Raw genomic sequence first — 20,916 nt, forward strand, 5'->3', positions numbered from 1 at the left:
ATGTATGTATGTATGTATGTCTCTCTGTGTCTGTCTGTCTGTCTGTCTGTCTGTCTGTTTGTCTGTGCGTCCGTCCGTCCGTCCGTTTGTCCGACTGTCTGTCTGTCTGTTTATCTATTTACTATCGCCTTAGCGGCTAAAGACAAAGAAAAAAGTATAATATTACATAGTCGCGGAGAGTAAAAACTGCGACTGAACGCTTTTCGGATGTCAATCTTGAGGTAGCGACGCTTGGGCTGCAGACTAAGGAGGCTTCAAGGCGCTGCCATTCGATGCTTGTAGTATGTCTTTCAGGGCAGGGGTTGTCTGAAAGCTTCGAAAATCTATGAGGCGACCAAAGAGCCATCGGCTTCAGCAAAAGCCATATCGATAAAGTCCACCGTACAATGTTCGCCGTCCGCGTCCGGACAGAGGTGCAAAAATATATGGCGTCTAAGGATGGCTAGCAGTGCCGTTAAAGTAATGGAAGTTTTCGAGCTTGGGTGGAAAACTACCGAAGCGTTACTTTATATAGTGCAGCGAGGGCATCTGTGGCACAAAAATCATACTGTCGAAGCCGCCACGGTTTTTCTTTGAGTGTGTTTTTGAAGTGCTAAACACATACTAAGATTCTCAAGCTCACTCAGGCTCTTATAACTCCTGCGAAAATTTTGCCCTGTTTTGTAGACGACGCCCGATTTTCTTGGTGTATGCTTGAAGAAATACTTTACATTTACTAATAATTCTGTTTCTTTGTATTTATTCTTTGTAATCGAGGTGATTTAAGATCAAAAGGATGGTACAAACGGTAAGAGTGGAAAATGCAGCGGGACCTGAACCACGGGTGTCATGCTTACGGTCTTACGGTGCCATGCATACGGTCTTGGTGTCATCGCTGAGCTTTGAAAATGATCTGGAGGCAAGGGCAAAGGAAAATTTGTTCCAAGCCGCTTTAATGCGGACAACACTGCGCTCACAAACGAGGGTTGTGCATGACAGGTGAGTTGAAACAATACGCTGAACTGGAGCTACCTCCGAGTACTCCTTTAAAAAGCTCCACGTGCGGTAATTTATAATCCGGGCGGCCACTGCCCACGAGTACTGATGGTTGGGCGCTGTGAATGAGACAGGGGATGTTTGGGAAAGGTAGGTGACAGTTCTCGCTGTCTGTTCTACAATTCGTCAAAGGGCAAGAATACTTGTAACTTTCATTCCAGCACAGGCTTAGTAACAGTGATGTCGTTTGCCGCAGGCCGACTTCCGCCATTGAAACAAACGGAAAAAATAAAAATTAAGTGAAACACAAGGAATAATTCCATTTATTGTAAATGGCTGCCTTTCTTTATAAGTTAACGGCGCTTTTCGTGAGCAATGAGAATGAAAAAACTGATACAACACTAAAAGCTATAGTTTTTACTTTTGTTCGTCAAAGATATTTATTAAGTTCACTTTTCAGTTTGAGCAACACGATGATGCGTGCACATGGTCCAATTTAAATGCAATTATGCTCACAGCAAGAGAACAATTGGGACTGCATTAGTGTTTAGAACCTAGTACGTTTGATTGGAACTGACCGTAAAAGGAAGGCGCAGGTTTCTTACGCGGGTCAAGAATTAAGAGCAATAAGATGAGCGCATGCTGATTTTATTCTGCGCCAGATTCGAGCGCCTCATTCTGGCCACGTTAGCCCTCATAGTAGGTTCTCGATCCCCTTGATTTCATAAAATAATTATCCTCCCGCTGTTGGCTGCCTCACTCCACAAATATATGCACCTGATCTTCAAGCGACAATGAACGCACATCAGTAAACTAAGGAAAATGCTTTTTCTTTGGTAGCTTTCCTAGTTGCTACATACATTTTCATCGGAGCACGTTTGATATCGTTGGCTCTTGCTGCTAATTTGGATCATAACCCAGTGAGCTACGGGCAAGCCCTGGGGTGAGATGTGGTCCATAAATCTAGTTGGGAACAGTAGTGTGGAGGCTGCCACATTTTTGTTGATGGGTTTTCTTTGTGTAGTAGACAGTGGACACATTAAAATCAATGCCTTCAAGGTGCTGTAAGAAAACCACAACGTTTTGCGTCATATTCACAGCATACAACATCAAAAGGATCAGCGTACCCAAGCTTACCAAGGTAGTTGTATTTTTAGTGGATAGCTTTGTATGTAGCGGCCGCAGTGCTAGCATGTGAGGGAAGTGTATAATACGAATGGTAGCAACCACTAAATATTTACTGCTAATGCCCAAGTAGCTTTTCCAGTCTGCTATGGAATTATGTATTGAAGAGCATGTATGTTTAGTAGATAGCTTTGCATGTACCGGACGCAGTGCCAGTACTTGAAAGAAGTATATGATGCGGATGATAGCAACCAATAAATATTGACTGGTAATCACCAATTCGCTTTCCTCATCTGCTATGGAATTATACAGGGTGTGTCACCTCAGAGTTTACACAGTTTTAAAAATAGGATTTTTGACTTAGACGAGTGATTAGAAGAGCAGTGTAGTACATCAGAATACTGCTAAGGCGTGCTAATTAGCAGGATGGTTAACTAATATTGAACAGTTAACTTTTTAACTATTACTGCTAGGTTCCTTAAATATTGATTGACCGTAAGTAATATCCATATGAGTTTTTAGAACATCGAAAACCCGGTTACCTTCGGCGCTGTGGCCCAAAACATTTTGGTTATTTCGACGAGTTACGTGCACTAGGGAGATTGCTTTGCCTACAAGCATCTCGAAAGCACGTGTATTCTTGCGCGATGCAGCCAAGTTTGTTCAGCCACAGAGTCAAGGGTAACCGCGTTTCCCCAATTCTAAAGTATGATATGGTTATTACTTAGGATAGGCTGCACGCCTCAATAACTAAGGAGCCTAACAGCAATACTTAAACTATTAAGTATTGTTGAAAGTAGTATTAATATTGAAAGTAAACTATTTAATAGTATTCAACCAGCCTGATAGTTAGTCCGCTTCAGCTATATTCTGATGTACTACACCGCTGACAAAGCTATGCCGAACAAAGCGTTGTTTTAACGTACAAAGTATATTTTTGAAAATTGTGTAAAGTCTTAGGTGAGACAGACTGTACATTGAAGACAAAGGTAAGGGACTTGCGTTAGTGTTAAACCAGTAACCGCAAAGTAATACTGCGAATGCGTAGCTACTAAATTTCCTACGGAAGTCCTGCTAAACTAATCAGGCTTTGCTATTAAAGCAAAAGCGTGTTCTCCCAACCCTAATTTTCGTCACCGGTGCCTCCTTAAAACTCACTTTGATCCTAACATCCAAGCAGATCTTTTGCGATACCAGGAAGTGCCGTCTTTCGACACGAAACGCAAACTGCAGCCGGCGGAAATTAACTGCGATAGAACATGAAGATAGGCACGGAACAAGTAGAAAGGCATGGTAAGGAAAGAGGTAGAATATAGTAATAAGAGGCTTTTATCAAGTGCTCCTTCAGAAATCACACATTTTCTTTTTATTTGAAAGCTTTGCTAGATTTCAAGATTAAAAGAATGACTGCTACCGCAATGAAGATGCGCACTAAAATAAATAGCGGGGATATAAAAGAACAAAACCCGGTACTTACCCGCAAGTACAGTATAAGTTACTCTGAAAAATGTGATAATGGTTAAAATGTCCTCATAATTAGTGATATGAAACGCAGCATAAAAAAGTTAAGAGGTATGCTAACACCTTTTTCTGTCACCACATAATCAAAGCTCAAATAGGAAATTCTGCAATAATTGTTTTTTTTCTCACGTAGTTTGAGCTGTCCCGAAAAAACGGCCGTAAGAAAAACTTACCTCTCCGCCGCAGATGACAACACTGCTTGAGCCACCGGCCTCAGTCCTCAAATTCAGCTTCAAGTCCTTTCACCACGCGTAGTCGACAAAGCGTGGATAGCTGATAAGATCAATCTTGAGCGGTCGTCCTACGTTGGCTTAACTGGCGATGATTTCCTCTCGAAGCGATTAAACTTACTCTTATTTAATCTAACCGAAGACTCCAAAGTGTCCGCACAGTGATGATTCAGAAGTGCCTAAATAACAGCGTTCTTCTCTGCATACACCTTGACAACAGCGCGCCGCTTGAGTAGGTGACGCGCGCTCACTGTGGAGGTAGTTTTGCTAAGGATTGAGCAGACGATGGAAGCAGCCGAACGATGACGCGAGCACGTCGACTTTCAAACTATAGATGGCGCACTTGAGCGTCGCTGACGGCGGGATTCGCTTGGACGTTTGTGGAAGCTTGTGTTTAGAGGCGCTAGATCGGTAGCGTATAAAAAGTAAGCGAGACGGAGGGTGGGGGCCCGCCGAAGGATGGACCAATGAGAACTCCGGGAAGCATCTCTAACGGCGCCATCTCATGACGACTGTCGCAACTGTTTGCGTGGCTGGGCTTGCGGGAACGTTCAAACTCGGAGCACGTGTGGAGAGAAGGAATAGTGTGTCGCTTGCTTTGAAACACTATCGAAAATCTTTGATAATTATGAGGTTCTCATCAAATGGGCTTCAAAGACTGCACTGCGTTGTTTTAGGGACGTCAAATAGGTAACAGGAATTTCCATTGTGCCCGGAAAGTATACGACTTCATATCTAGTTTCGTTCCATTTCCAATGCGCAGTGAACATTCTGAATATTTCGAGGGTATACTGTGTACAAAAATGTGCGCAGCCTCAGCTGCTTGGCAGCCGTAATATGGCTCAAAAAATTAGAGGAAAAGAATTTCCAATTTTCTCTCTATACCTCCGAGGTGCGGCCGACGCTGCATGTTTCAGCAGCGTTAAGGATACACTGGCTACATGCCCGATATCGCAGGTGACGACTCATAAAACTCTTCTTCCTCGGGTGCTGAGATGTCACTCTGCTGAGTCCGCTGCCCTCATCAGTAGGAAAATGTAATTTTCCTATGCACACAACATGGCGGTCCCAAAGTTGATGTACTGACTCAGCATTGCGGACCCTCGAGTGCAGATTAGTGTTCTGTTTTTCGATGCCTACTGCGCCATGAGTCATAGTACAGCCACCGATGCTTCGCTGTTGCGATACGAATATTAGATTCGTATCTTATTCATATTTTAATGGCGCTATTCTCATTAGATTCAGTAGAAGAGCCAGACTAATGGTATATGATTCGGTTTCGAAAAGTACTGTTTTCACTACCCTATCACCGGTGTCTCTAGTCTTTCGAAACCACTTTTTGTGCTGCTCGAATGAGGAATTATATGCGCTCGCATCTGTTGCCAAAAATAGAAGAGAAAGGCTTTTGGTGCTTGATAACAAAAACGCGCAATAACAGAGATAAATTTATCTGACATATATGACAAAAACGAGACATTTGCCACCTGGTATACAGGGTGATCAGAATTAAGTTTTCAAAATTTGAATTGTTTATTTCTATTTCAAAGTGCAAAGAGATGTGTCCGACACTCTCTGGACCAGTAGACGTAGGCTAATCATGGATCCACCAAATTAGATGCAATCATGAAGACACTCCAATACAATACACTTGGAACTTGTAGCAGCGGGGGGAGATACATATACATGAATACAAGTGCAGAAATGAAAAGAAAGACAAGAGGGGAACAAGTCCTTCATATGAAGAAAAAAACAGATTTCTTATGATTAGGCACTGAGAGATAAGCGAAATCTACTTTGGCACATAAATAATGCGGCCACGGAGGCGAAAAGATAAGTTTCGTCATCAGGAACTTCATTCACTCAAATTTATTAATCAACTTTTTAATCCCTGCAGTAAGCGGGCATGTTGAAATGTTAACTTACAGGCAGTCGTATTCCTGCACAAATTATTTCTTCAGAATTCTTTTAAGAAACATGTGTTTCGAGATAATCACTTTAAAATTTTAATGTCGATCCGGGTAACTGCAGCTGAAAGGAGGTCACGATCGGCGCAAAGCTCCTACCGTCATGACGCGGAGTTTTGTGAGCCAATGGCGCAAAGCGACTGGTAAAACTGGTAATTGTTTCCCTTTCGTTTTCAGCTATCCAAATGGAAGAAACCCCCGACTTATAAGGTCCGTTTCACGAGGAATTATTTTCGCATCGACTGCCATTTCCTTGCATGCGTAGTCACGGGCAATCAGGGGCAATTTTGGAGGTGAATGACAGTGAACACACATGTTGTAGAATTATACCAAAAGGAGAATTGTAGATTGCGACCTCTTCTATGTTTGCAAAATAAGCACTCAAGCCAGGCGTAGTGGATGAAAAGTTCAATAATGTATATTATTCGATTAGGAGCCTCGAGGTGATAATTATCATGCTACATTCTGTCAGCCTTGCCGCATACCTTATGTGCAGAGGCATATTTCAGCAGCTGTCACCACCTAATTTCAAGAATTCTGTAAATCATAAGTTTAGTCAACCTGTTTATCCGTTCATGAATACGAAGATGTGCAACGAACGAAAAATAGACCGCATGGAGCGGATTCTCCAACGGAGCAAGAAGATAACTATAAACATAACTGAATCAGCACTCGCTGTTGTTATTTTGGTTCTTAAAATATTCCTCTTACTGCTTTAGTTACAGCGCATTCCCATGGAACAGTACAAGAGTTGCATTGTATGTTTACAGCGAAAATCCTACTTACTAAGCTTGTGCCCCCACATATCTTCTACGGCTTACTACATCGAAGGGGCCCGAGCCTACCAGATCTTTTCTAATGGATCCGCTAATCTGTTCTTAGATGAGTTTAGTTTTTTTTTGTTTCGCATTCTTCTTTTATTCTTTCTTTCTTCAGCCTAATAATGTCATTGTGCTGACCTCTTCTTGTTAATGTTGTTTGGAGTCGCTGCTCTCGTTTTAGAGAGCCCATAGAGGAATATTCCACCTACCCAGCAGCCTCTGTCCCTCGAAGCTACTTCAATATCTTTGAGTCCCTGGAATTTCTGCCCATGTGCATCTTCATTGGGACAGTTCGCAGGCGGAACCGGTGAAATGCTGCAGCATGCTGAATTCATATCGACTGTGTCTCTACCCATATGTAGCGCGATATTCATTCTGACATTTAGCTAGTTTATATTATGTTGTGTCCCCTTATTGCTTTTGTGTGTGTGCGCCCCCGCGTCCTCCTCCTAACGACAGTTCGCATCCTCCTCCTAACGACCACTCAATCCTCCTCCTAACGACCACTCGCATCCTCCTCCTAACGACCGCTTGCCCCTCGTCGCACGCTGTCGCCGGATGCCCCCCCACGGTGCGCCCCCGCACCCTCCTCCTGTTCTGGGAAGCCACTCCCTGCCGTGGACGCTTCTCCACTCCCTCCTTTCTTCGGGCGGCCAGTTCGGCTCCTGCCTCGGTCGACGCTGGTCGCACCCTCATCGGCTTTAAATAAACGAAGTCTTAAAGTACCGTGTGCGTCTTTCGCTGCATTCAACACAGCGACCGGACACGACAGTGGCGACGAGAAAGTGGATTCGACCCGCGCTACGCAACGCTATTGACAAGCCATGGCTACGCGAGGGTTTCCCAATCAGATACCAGAGTTCAACGGCTCATCGTGGTCATCGTGGGTTGGACGCCTTCAGTTCTACTTTGAAGCTAACAACATCACAGACCCAGCCTTGAAGAGGGCCAACCTGCTGACGCTGTGCGGGGAGCAGACCTACGATACTGTCTGCGCCCTTATTCAGCCAAGCACACCAGCGGCAGTGTCTTACGACGACATCGTAAAAGCGCTGCAAAAGCACTACGACCCAAGGCCATCCGAGGTCTACAGCCGGGCTCGCTTCCAACGACGAGATCAACTGGGAGGAGAAACTGTGAGCGCCTACGTAGCCGCGCTCAAGAAGCTCGCTGCCGACTGCAATTTTGGAACGCTGTCGACAACAGCTACCGGGCAGGAGGGAGACGCAGCTTCTTCTGCTAACACCACCATGCTTCCCTTGGACGTGATGTTACGCGACAGATTTGTGTGCGGACTGAGTGACGAGTCACTGCAGCGACGCCTGTTCGCTGAGAAGGACCTCACATTCAGCAAAGCTTACGACATCGCCGTTCGAGCGGAGAGCGCCGGTCACCAGCAGAGAGGGATTCGCCGGAACACCGAGCCGGTACACCAGACAAGCAACCAGGTGCGCAAGCCTTCTGTTGTTGTAAAATCGGTCAAAAAGGCACAACGCTGCTGGCGGTGTGACGACCAACACAACCCCCAGGGATGTCGATTCCAGTCAGCCACGTGTAATTTTTGCCACAAGCGAGGGCATATCGAAAGAGCATGCATTACGAAACGGAGACTTGCCAAGATAAAGTCACCTTCCCAGCCTAATCACAGCGTCAACGCCTCAGAGAATACGCCGCTATCTGATCTCCATGGAACAACATCAGCAACACCATCTGTGTTGTACGACCTGAACACCATGAATCTCGGCACGCGACCGAAGATTTTTACAGAAGTAAGCGTACATCACCAGCTGATTAAGTTCGAGGTGGACTCCGGCGCAGCCTGTACTCTGATCAGTGAGGACACGTTCCGAACTTCATGGCCATCTGACGCACCCGCCCTGCAACAAGACGACACGCACCTGCGAACGTGGTCAGGACAGAATCTGCCACTATTGGGCTCTGCCAACGTGCAGGTTAACTACAACGGCCAGACCCATACGCTACCTCTGCTTGTTGTGAAGGGCACAGGATCAAGCCTTCTAGGGAGAAACTGGTTTTCTCCACTAGGCGTGATGATATGCGGCAAACATCAAAACGCCGATGCGCTAAGCCGTCTGCCACTAGACGCAACTGTTGACGAACCATTTCCACCAGGAGACGTTCTGATGTTCGAAGCACTGCCAGAACCTCCGCTTACAGCAGGCACAGTTGCAGCATCTACGCAGAAGTGCGCAGCTCTCCGGCTAGTTTACACAGCTGTTCAACAAGGCAACGTGCATAAACTCAAAGGGGACAACTTCGACGCTTACCGCAGGCGAGCTACAGAGTTGAGCACCCATCGCGGCTGCATCATATTTGGGTCCCGAGTTGTGATGCCGAGAGAACTACGCGCACAAGCTATGTCTCTCATCCACGCCGGACATCGGGGCATCGTTGCAATGAAAAAGTGTGCCAGAAGCTACATGTGGTGGCCTGGCATTGACAACGACATCGAAACAGTGGTGCGAGAATGCAAGCCTTGCCAGAGCAGCCGGAGCGCCCCGCCGAAAGCTCCTGTCCCAGAATGGGAAAAGCCAGACACACCATGGCACACACTGCACATTGATTTTGCAGGACCAATTGAGGGCTGCACTTTCCTTGTGGTCGTAGATGCCTACACAAAGTGGCTTGAGATAAGGCAAATGGGACAGACGACTTCGGCAGCAGTCATTGACAACCTCCGATCACTATTTGCAACGTTCGGCCTGCCGCGCAAGGTAGTGTCGGACAACGGAACACCGTTTGTGTCTGCGGAGATCCTCAAGTTTTATCGCGACAACGGGATCTCATCAGTTACATCGGCCCCCTACCACCCAGCGACAAACGGACAAGCCGAGCGCTACGTAGCCGAGCTAAAACGCGCCCTTGAAAGAGATCAGACAGGCTCGCTGCAGCGCCGCCTTGCGCGCTTTCTCTTCAAGCAGCACACGACGGTTCAGAGCACAACAGGCGAGACCCCCTCGAAAATGATGTTCGAGCGTGAAATGCGAACCCAGCTCACAGCCATCCTCCCCGAGCCAAAGGCAGAGACGTTCCGGGAAGAAAAAGCAATTCCGCGCTGCGGCACGCTTAATGAGGGGCAGCGCGTCCTCGCCCGACAGTTTCTGAAAAAGCCACGCTGGGAGGAAGCTACAATTGTCAGACGCATAGGCCTGCGCTCTTGGCTCGTCAACATACATGGCACAGTAGCACGCCGACATCTCAACCAGCTGCGTAGATTTACGACGCCGTCTGAGAGCTGTCCGCCAGCGGAGAGAACACGTGCACCATTTTCCCACATAGCCTGGCACCTCTTCCCGGAAGAAGAGACTTCGCCCAGGACAGACCCAGGAGACACAGCGAACAACAGCCAGCCTACAAGTGTTTCTCCCCCGAGCGTACAAAGCCAGCGCGCCTCCACGCGTGAGCGCCGACCCCCTGCACGATACCAGGCAACTTTCTAAGGGGGAAGGAAGTGTTGTGTCCCCTTATTGCTTTTGTGTGTGTGCGCCCCCGCGTCCTCCTCCTAACGACAGTTCGCATCCTCCTCCTAACGACCACTCAATCCTCCTCCTAACGACCACTCGCATCCTCCTCCTAACGACCGCTTGCCCCTCGTCGCACGCTGTCGCCGGATGCCCCCCCACGGTGCGCCCCCGCACCCTCCTCCTGTTCTGGGAAGCCACTCCCTGCCGTGGACGCTTCTCCACTCCCTCCTTTCTTCGGGCGGCCAGTTCGGCTCCTGCCTCGGTCGACGCTGGTCGCACCCTCATCGGCTTTAAATAAACGAAGTCTTAAAGTACCGTGTGCGTCTTTCGCTGCATTCAACACAGCGACCGGACACGACATATTACGTTATAAATGGTTAAGTGATTAAAAAATATGTAATACAGCTATCAGCGAGCGACATTGAAGTTTTCACTCGGTGTGCATTGTCACGGCCACTTGATGCAAAGCGCACACCTCGCTTTGCGCTTTGCATGAAGCGGCCGTGGAATTGTCGACCATATGATACAAAGGTCAGCTGCTAGAATACGCCGAATGCAGGATAACGATATTTTACCAAAACCAAAGAGATGGTTCCTGCTCGCATGAAGTTTTAAATAAGGGTGGCCGAGACTTCACTTTTTTTTTTCATGAAATATGTCCCAATGATTGCCCATATGTGCTGAAGCCAGTGAGTAATGACGGCTGCCCACAAAAGTGGTCCTGGTTTTAAGATGAAATTTCTTTCAACGCTCTTCAAGGCGCCGATACCCTCAAGCAATCTGAATAAGTACGGATATGTAGGAGAAGCGCTATGGCCGTGACATCCTTGCTTCTAATATTCAAGAGTGCGTAGTAATGCATTACTCAGTGGGCGAAGTGTGGATTAGTGATCAGCGTATCATCTATATCAACATTTTGTCATTCTTTTCGTTTCTCACCAGAAATTTGACTGAAGCTTCTCAAGGTGCAGTAAGTGTTTTATTTACTGCAAATACTGAAGTCACTCTGAAAACTAATTTGTGCCTGCCGTTTTTAGATTTTAATTATTGTGATAGTTTAAAATTTTTAGGCAGGCACTAGGCGACAACGAAATGTTCGGATTATTGTAATGACAGGGGGCGTATAGTAACTAAGAAACTACCTTGCGCTGCCTGCCTGCGCCTAATGGCAAATAGCTAAGTCTAGACCGTCAACGTATCCATTAACAACGCAGGTTTCAACGTGAACTTTTAAAGTAAGCGGCGTCTTTTAATGACATGACATAGCGAGAGATGGTTAATAATGAATGCCCTTGATAATCTTGATCACAAATTCTTTACCACCCACATATGAATGATAACACCACGGCGCTGTGCTGTTCGTCTTTTCTGTGTCCGTGTCCTAAACCTGCACTGCGTCTTTTTCAGCTTTCATGAATTACCAACTAGCGTTATCAACCACGCTTATAAATATACTGTTTTTCCCTCCGTGTAAGCTACACCCTGGGTATAGCTTACACGGAGGGAAAAACAGTATATTTATAAGCGTGGTTGATAACGCTAGTTGGTAATTCATGAGAGCTGAAAAAGACGCAGTGCCGTATCTACACCCTCCAGACGCATTGTCCCTCGAGGTTCTCGCCATTGCGCATGCCCTCCAGTCATTTGCCCTCCTTCCCTCTCTCCAAGAGTACACAGTCTATTCAGACTCACAAGCCGCTATACGCCACATATAGAAACGCACCCTGACCCCTTCTCTCCAACAGGAGGTCGAACGAGCGGTCTCCGCACTGCAGCCTTCCATCGTTTTCCTGCGCTGGGTCCCTGGGCATTCAGGGATTGACGGCAATGAGCTGGCCCATCAGCTCGCCCGCGACACACTTTTCCGGGCACCGTTGATCCCCTGGCCCAAGCCCTCGGAGGACGGTGGGAGACTCACTCTTCGCCGCACCATAAAAGAGGTCTACCTTGAGCTCCGCCTCGACAAACGCCTTTACCCTCCCCTTAATCCATCACTCACGGTGCCGGAGTCTCGCCTTCTTCGGCACATTCAGATGAATGCAGATAACCCCCTCCCGCCTCTTCCTCTATCGCTATCGATCGGACCCTTCCTGTCCCAACTGCCCCTGTATCTATGCGGACCTGGCCCATTGCCTCTTCTATTGCCCGGCTGCTCAGCAGTCGGGTTCCTTCCCCCCACCATCTCTATCCATCACCACCTGGCTCGACTAGCTTGGCGCCGAAGGGGAAGAAGAACAGCGGCTTCTGGTCGCCCAGGCGGTCGAAATGCTCGGCCTATAAATTTTGGTCGAATAAAAGTCTTTTACTACTACTACTACTGTTTTTCCCTCCGTTCAAATCATTTCTATGCAAATGACAGCCACTATAAAAGCAACAGAAATTTCGCGCTTGAATATAGGGATTGCGTCGCTCACTGCGTGCCATTTGTCACGCAGATTTGTTCTCAGTCGAAGCAGTGGTGTGGGCAGTAGCTCCACGCATCTCTCGTAACTGGAGGAAGGTAAGCTGCCGGATTTCCGACAGAGACAGGGTGAGGTCATAGTCTCGTTCCAAGGTCCGCTTCACCTCGAGGCCGATAAGAGAGTCCATGCCCAGGTCGCCGAGGGTCATGTTTGTGTTTAGGCTTGACGGCTCATTAACTCCTGCAAGAAATCATTGCTACAAATGTCAAAGTTTCGCCTAACTCTTCTGAGGAGAAAACGATTTTAGGCACAACTTTAGCTCGCGCTGAAATGCTTAGAAAGATGAAAGAGACACGCCCGGAAGGTAACTAAGCTTCAGATATGACATGTGCCATTTACAGATTTATATTAAGATCTATATTATAAATCTTTTAAGGTTTATCAACATTTTTATCAAGATAGTTTGTTTAAGCAACTAGGTACAACAAGTATTAACTGCTTCAAACGCAGCAGATTGCAGCAGTGGGCGCTGTCTTGGCTAAGAGCTCTTCCGATTTCTCGGCTGCACGCGCCTTCTAACTCGTCCTCTAAGGATGGATTCACACGTTGTACCATACGCCTGCGGACCATCTGTCAGGTCCCGCTGCGCTGCCCCCTTGTGATGTCCGCGCCTGGTGAACGTAGGGAAGAAACCACGCACATCCCTAACACGATTTTCGCCCCCTCCTCCAACCAACGCCTCTGCAGTTGGCGGTAGGCTGCTTATGCGTGCTCATTGCCTTCCACCACCATCATGAAACAAACTCGGTCACCACGGAGTGGAAGTGAGACGTCCTGCGATACCTGGTCTACGGTGGTCCGCGGGACAGTGGTTCGTCGCGCCAGTCTGCCTTATTACTCACTCGGAGATTAAAAGAAACATTGCGATTGGCAACAATACCTTTCAAAAGTATTTAAGATCGAAAATGACAAGCGTGCATATGGTGGAATTTAGTATTATCAACAAAATGGTACTGCCTGCCTGACCGGTTTACGATAATGACTGCTCACCGAAGATTCGTGCGACGACATCGACAAGATCGCTTGTCCCAGTCTTCTCTTCCTCACTCGTGGTGGACTGGTCCGCCGTTAATAAGCTTGACACAACTGGCTGCTTCTGCCGCAGGAACCGGTCGAGCGCATTCATGCAGGAGTAGATCTTCTGCGGCGCGTATCCGGCTACGTCCACGTCTCCGCCCATCGTTCGACGCAGCAGTCCTACGTCAGCTATAGGGCCCCACTGGATGGCCAGGCCTTGATAAGCAAATCAATAGAAGGCTTGGTTAGAATGACGGCGCTGTTGCATTAGTGTCTAGATTCATCAGAAAGACTGCAAATCAAACCTTGTCAAAGTTTCCGTTTGGTTGACTAGCTAGAACTTCGTAGATTAACCAATACAGGGCCAAGGGCGCGTTATTTCACAGCTTGCTACGGTTTAAAACAGCGTTGAAACAAAAAAAAAATGGGGTGGGGGCGGACATCTTGTATGCTCCAAACTTCAACTTGTGCCTCTTCGCTCCCCGTGTCGTGTGGTAATGTGATTGTGATATGCACACGGAAATGCCGAGGGATTTTCGGAACGCGGCGTGTTGACGGTGGTGAGTCGGACAGCGGAGCGCCGCGCGTGCCAGCTCCGCGTTGCTCGTGTGCATGCGAGGCAGGCACGACGAATGGAGAGCTCACCTGTCAGTAAACCGAGGTTTGAAATAACACACCGCAGCGGAAGTCTGGTCAATCAAGCGTGGAGGTTGCAGCCGTCGGACGTTGCGTCCGTGCTGCCGGAGACTTCCCTTGAATCAACGACGCAAGCCTACTTCGTCCCCATTCAAGCGTGGAGGTGGCAGCCGTCGGACGTTGCGTCCTTGCTGCCGGGACCTTCCCTTGAATCACCGACGCAAGCCTACTGCGTCCCATTCAAGCGTGGAGGTGGCAGCCGACGGACGTTGCGTCCGTACTGCCGAAGACATGACTTGGATCACTGACACAGGCCTACTGCGTCCCTTTCAAGTTCGGAGGGGGCAGCCGATGGAGTGAGGATCCGTGCTGCCGAGGCTTCCTTGGATGGGCTGCATAAGCCTACGGTGTTTCAGGATGCCGTCGACGGGACTTGGCTACGGTTTTCCTGCTGCAGCTGCCAAGTTCTTGGGGCGGCTGACAGGCGTTCATCAGCGTCTCCCGTGTTCATCTCCGCTCCTTACCACCTGGCTCTCTACCATCGCTTCCCTCGACGCAACGCCAGCGACGCTTTGCAAGTCATCAACCCGTGTCCTTGCTGCCTGCAAAGCATTCGCGCTTTACCTGCGCTGCTTTGTATCTGGCGAACTCTTTCCTTTTATCTGTATTGTTGTACGCTGGTCGAGTGCGTGTTTTTCTTGGTGTTTTTGTTTTTTTATTGGCTCCTATCCTTTAAAGTATAAACTAGGCTTCAGTTTGTTTTGTTTGATTTGTTTGTTTTCTTGCATGAACCTGCACGCGAAAGCGTTCCCCTTCGGCAGTCGGGGATGCGTCACCCAATTCACGACAGTGATCCATATGAGCAGTCAGATTGGAGTGTGGAGCGTGCAGCATAGGCGAAGAACGCGTGACAGGTGAATGGTACTGCAAATTTCATAATTTGCTCACGCTTTCACGGCACTTTTACTTTATACTTTGACCGCTTTCAAATTTATTACAATCATCAACTGATTACATCGGTTTTTGTTTACAGTTTCCTTGTCACCATTACAGCTCTGAACTTTGCTTGAAGTTTTTGGCTGGTACAAAAGGAAAATGAGCGCCTGTTGGAAGAATTGCAATATCTTCGGTGTTAGTTCACTTAAATATCACAACTCTGCTCGTTTAATATTTTCCGTGAGGTATTGTTTGTGAAAGCGCTGAATCCTCTGTCGTACAAGGCAGATAACTTGCATTGTCTCAGCGCATGCAAGCTTTTTGAGTGCCACTTACGATACCGACGACTAAAAAGGGAAGTGAGGAACTGCAGAAGCAACAGGCATAAGCAGCGTATTAACGAAACCGAATTTAGGCAGCTGCACACTTAGGTAGAACGTTTATACGAAGGCACAATGTGAACCTGCCTGTAAAAGGGTACGGGCACATAATTTCAAGTGCAAACAAATATGATTTGCTTCATTTGCGTAAGCAGATGCCTTCTAGCAAGTATAGTAGAATATAATTCAACATGTTTTGAATGTTGTCCGTAGAGCCACCCGGCATTTCCACCCGCTTCGAGTGACGCCGAGGTGTGCTTTGCCTCAATTAGAGTGACGTCACTGAAACCACTGGTTATTCACATTAGAGACCAGTGGTTTTCGAGGATGCCGATGTCTTCAGCAATGTGATTGTCCAGGTTGGCCGGTCGAACACCCCTGCTCAATTTCACAGTATTTGCCCCCGACATGCATGCTCATTAGCAGCCAATAGGTGAATAAACATTTTAACTTGCCACGGCGAGGTTGAAGATTCCGCCGACGGGTCCCATGGCTAATGCTTCTTCCATGATTTGATGAGCACCTTGCTCCGTCGAGACGTCCGCCTTGGTCACAAGCACCTCAGCCCCAGCATGCTGCCACCGCCGGAGGCAGAGCTTCTGGTATCCGCTACGCACTCCAGTACGAGAGCTGAGCAGCAACTTGCGACAGCCGCGGTCCACCATCCAGTCGGCGAGCTCTAGACCCATGCCACCGAGCCCTCCAACGACGACGTATGACTTGTGATTGTAGAAGTAGGTGCGTGCAACGACTTCGAATGCAAATGGCGGAGCGGAGCCCCTCTTGTATGCACTCTCTTCAGCTCGGACCTACGCCGAACGAACGTCATTGAAATGGCGTTGTTTTTCTACGCGAGTAAAATTTATTTTCATGTTCTGGCGACACGAAACACGAAGAATACAAGGGGTGGAGTTTTAAATGGGGAAACAGCTGCGTTCATTCATCCGTCCTTTAAAGCACTGATTAATAGTAGTTGCTCTCTCTCTCCTTTTTGAGTACTTTAAATCAAAGGAAAGCGCACGGTGGACGTAAGCATGAATAAAAAACAGTATAAAAGAAAATACCTTCTTATATGACGCCAAAGAAATTTTTAAAATCTTTGATCGGAAATTTCAGAACTTTGTAGTAATTTAGAACATCTCCCTGCAGCTGCCACTAGTACACACTTCGAATTACATATGGCACCTCACTTCATGCACTGCCTCAACCACGGCGTTTGTTTTTATTAGTGTTCAATACTTCCTGGAAGTAGAAATGCAATGGGGCTCTAGCTCGTCCAGCAAAAATATTAATGGCGATAACATCCTTGACAATGTGGGTGATCAGAGCAAGCTTGTCCTACTTGTGTTTTGAGATAGTTGCATTTACTTCAGAGGCAGCTGCAGCGCATGAGTGTGTGAGGATCGTGTTTCTGCTTTGGGAGGGTTACGAGTGCGTTACGCTGTGAGAAATGGTGTTAGCATAGACTAGAGCACCTTGTCGTGCTCCGAATTCTTAGACAGCATCCCGATATCATTCGGCCTCTGTTCTACCTACTTCACGTTTGTGGTTCTGGTCTCCCGCATGTGGGCAGCTTTCACAACACGGCTTCCCCCCTACCCTCCAAAAGCGACTTATGTCCCACCTCGCGGCTGGTGGTTTTGTCATAGCTGCAGTTGCAGCTACTCCGCAGGCTTGCAGGATGCCAAGCCATCTATTAATAGAAAGGTGTTTCTGGTAGAAGCTGCTGCATTTCTGCATTTTAATGCAGGAACGCATTTTAATGCATTTCTGCATTAAAATGAGCACGAGGCATGGGCTTTGTGCTCGGGATAGTGACACGTTTATACACTTCTTTGCGCTCAGACAACGGTGGGCATTCATACCTGGAGCCTTCTCTCTAACAAATAAAACTTCGGTTGGGCCTAGTTGGTACATGATGTTGTGAAGGTGTAGGTTGCGCAACCACGGGACGAACCACGAAGAAAAGACACAGAGATACATAAGTGCGCTTGTGTGTGTCTCTGTGTCTTTTCTCCGTGGTTCATCCCGTGGTTGCGCAACCTACACCTTCACAACTTCTCTCTAACATCCGCCGCTATGAAAATTCCATACACATGACAGACCAGAAAAACAATGAATAACATAACTTACTTCGAGCACCACTTTTCCTACGTGCTTTGCGGACTCCATGAAACGGAAGGCCTCTTCAGCTTTATCCCATCGGAACAGATGTGTGTCAAGCGGCCGCACCACACCAGAGGCGATACCCTCGGAGACCAGGTGACGTACACGATTCTTTTCTTCTATGGCAATAGGATCAATGTCGTGCAGTGCTTCCAGCAGGATGCCGTGGAATGTGATGCTCTTGGATGAAAAATACTCTCGGGAAGTGGACTTTTTGGAGAAGTTGCATTCTGCGATGTCAAGGAAGCGACCACGATTTGCCAGACACCGTACACTGGCCTGGAACTTGTCCTCGGGAAGAGAGTTGAGCACAAGAGCTACGCCTAGCACGGAAAAATAAACGGAAAAGACATTTTTTGAGATTTTTGTACACGCCCGAGGGTATAATTAGGAGCATCGGCAAAGCATAAAGTTTGCGTTTTTTTTATATTGCTTGCTTACACCTGCCGCTATAATTTTGGTGCGACTATTTTCTTCGGTGATACTGAAAATTTATATCCTTCCTGAAGGTTTTCCTTTGCTGCAATAGGATAGGCATTATGTTAACACTCGTTTTCTAGTCTATACTGCGACAAGGTGACTTCGTGGTGATTAGCAGCTGAATATTTTTCGGTGCTCTCTATGATTGGAGAGTGTACTTACCCTTGCCTTTTGTTTCTCTAAGGACTAGTTCCTGAAAGGAACAGTCTCCAGAACCTGCGATGTTCTCATTGCCCAGCTCCGGAAAGCGACGTTTAAAAAACTCCCGGTCTTCATTACAGCCTAACATGTGAGAGAAGGAAACAAGAAAAAAAAGTTCTTTTGTTGTGTTCCAATCCAGTATAATGCTCATAAAAGATGGACTGTTTGTTATTAAAAATAAGCAGTAAATCACAGATCACAGCAGGGATTGCCATCTCAGGAATGCGAACGCCCCGAAATGCAAATTTTCTTTTCCCTCTAAACACTAGCACTGCTGCTTGCTTGAAAATGCCGCCGGTGGGATCATAGACTACGATCTCCCCAATATGCGGAAGTCAGAGGTTAGGATTCTACTACCGGTATTTTTTACTGCCCTGCAATAAGGAAATAAAAATTGTGATTTTTTCCTATACACGATTGCCTCTGAAACACGCTATATTTTCATTCCCTTACCTGCCTAATAACCTTGGATTCCATAGTCTTAATATAAGTTAAAAAAGACATGGTACGATCAAACTGTGGCAGCTCACTGTTAGCTAGGCGTTGATAGGCCTAACCTGCTTTGAATAGAAGCCGCAGCAGATGGTGCTTTAGAATCACGCACTGCCTATCATAAGGGTTCGAATTCTGTCAGCACTGCACTTTAAATATAATATTGTCATTAAAATTAAGGTGCACTTCGTTTCCGCAAAACCTCCGGCAGCCGAATGAAGGGCGCCGCTGTCTATAGTTGTTAGGTCGGCTTCAACGCATGACAGTGATGTGGCGTGGAACACACGCATACAAGATGCCGAAGCCCGTCCTCAGGCAAATCCCACGTTCACCCCACAACGCGATTCACAGCTCCTCCGCTGCCAGCAGGTTTCGAAGGATATGCAGCCGACCGGCCTCCGCGTTCGAAAAGTGATCGAAAATCTCCGTTGGGTGAAGCACCAAGTGCCGGGGCGCGGCGTGCTTTCGGTATATTGAATATTCCGCTGAACCCGAACTCAGTGCTCGTTATACGAACTTGCTGCACAATAAGCTAGTTGTATGTCAAAAGGAACATCTTAAGCTTATTCCGAAGAAGTTTAATTCTATCTTCCTCTTAAAACTCACACTTCAGATGGCTTATGATTGCCTTGTAGACATGGCCTCAGACATTGCAGTAGTTAAAATGAGGTAATGAAATTAGAGAACCTTATTACTTTTGCGGTAATATATTGTGTAATAAATACTTTCCTTGTCTAGAATTTTAGTTGTCTAATCTTTTTCTTTGGGCCATCAAGTTAGCAATAAAAGTAATTCACTACTTTTGAATTTACTGTTATTAAAACTGCACCACTGCTTTTTTTTTTCGGCAGAGTTTTGCTCTCTTCTATGCAACATAGGGCGCCTCAAAATCAGGAACGACGCGCGGCGAAACTGGCCCCGTGTAACTGATTGGTAGGTGTAAACCGATGTACGACCGGGCGCCCATAAAGCGCTCTATGTTTCCGAGACCACCGGTGTCCCCAGTTGTCCGGTCGCTGCTGCAGAGGAAGCGCATGTATAGTGAGACTCTGTCAGACAAGAATACGTAAAGTTGTGCATGGATCGCTGGAAGGCCAGATGGCGCACATGGGAGTTCGAGGAGAGCGAAGAACGCACGCCGGAACACTCTTATGTTTAAGTTAGTCAAGGGGACAGCGGTGTCTGATTGCGCTCGATACTACGAGACGCTGCGGGACATGTGGAACTGTCATGGCACGAACGTTCCCGAACGGAAGCTGACGGTGTGTATAGCACCAGCCAGTCAATAAATAACCTTCTTCGGAGGCTTCAGTTGGTGCAGGCAGCTCCTGGCAACAGGCAGCTAGTTTCACTTCTCTTTCCTCTCTCGAGTGCAGTGAAAGTGATCAGTTCTTGCTTCTTTTTTCCTGTTCTGTTTGTTTTGTTCGAATTGTGTGATGTTTTGAATGGACAGAGCTGGGAGAGAACTTATTATGGGGCGAGTATTTGTTTTTTATTTACTTTTGGAGATATTTGCTTAGGCAGCACAAGTTCAACAACGTGGCGCGCAGCTGAGCGGACCAAATATTTTTAGATTTCGCTTTTTCTGACTAATTAGTGTTTGGCCATTGCACCGCGTGTACGCTGGGTCGGGTGCCAACATTGTGAACAATATATTGCTGCCGTGTCCACTTGTGACGCAGAAAACAAATTTTTAAAAATCAAAATCAAAAGGGCGCGATTGCATGTCAGCTCGAACGTTTAAATTCACCGCCTGATGTAGAGAAACGTCAGCATTTTCACGATTTTTCAGAGGCGGCAAAGGCTGAAAGGTTTTTCATGCTCAAAACTAGATGATTGTCATAGGCTGCAAAAAAGTAGCTGCTCAGCACGGCCAAGGGCACCCTTCCAGCAACGTGGCCACAATTTTCTCTGCTCACTTTGAATCTGAGATGATTCCGCGTTGCAACAAATAACAGATGTGAAAAGCTTGCAATAGCTGTGACAACTGTACTTTTGTGCATGAAAACTGCAGTCATTTAAATA

At 47.1% G+C, this 20,916-nt stretch overlaps 1 pseudogene; it reads right to left on the reverse strand.

Annotated features, from left to right (window-relative positions):
- Positions 1–12,548: 12,548 nt before the first annotated feature.
- LOC149348174 (fatty acid synthase-like) overlaps positions 12,549–20,916 on the reverse strand; it is a 52,301-nt pseudogene continuing 43,933 nt past the window's right edge.

Source organism: Amblyomma mixtum, chromosome 4, assembly GCF_055824585.1.
Source record: "Amblyomma mixtum isolate Tamu chromosome 4, ASM5582458v1, whole genome shotgun sequence".
Lineage (NCBI taxonomy): Eukaryota > Metazoa > Arthropoda > Arachnida > Ixodida > Ixodidae > Amblyomma > Amblyomma mixtum.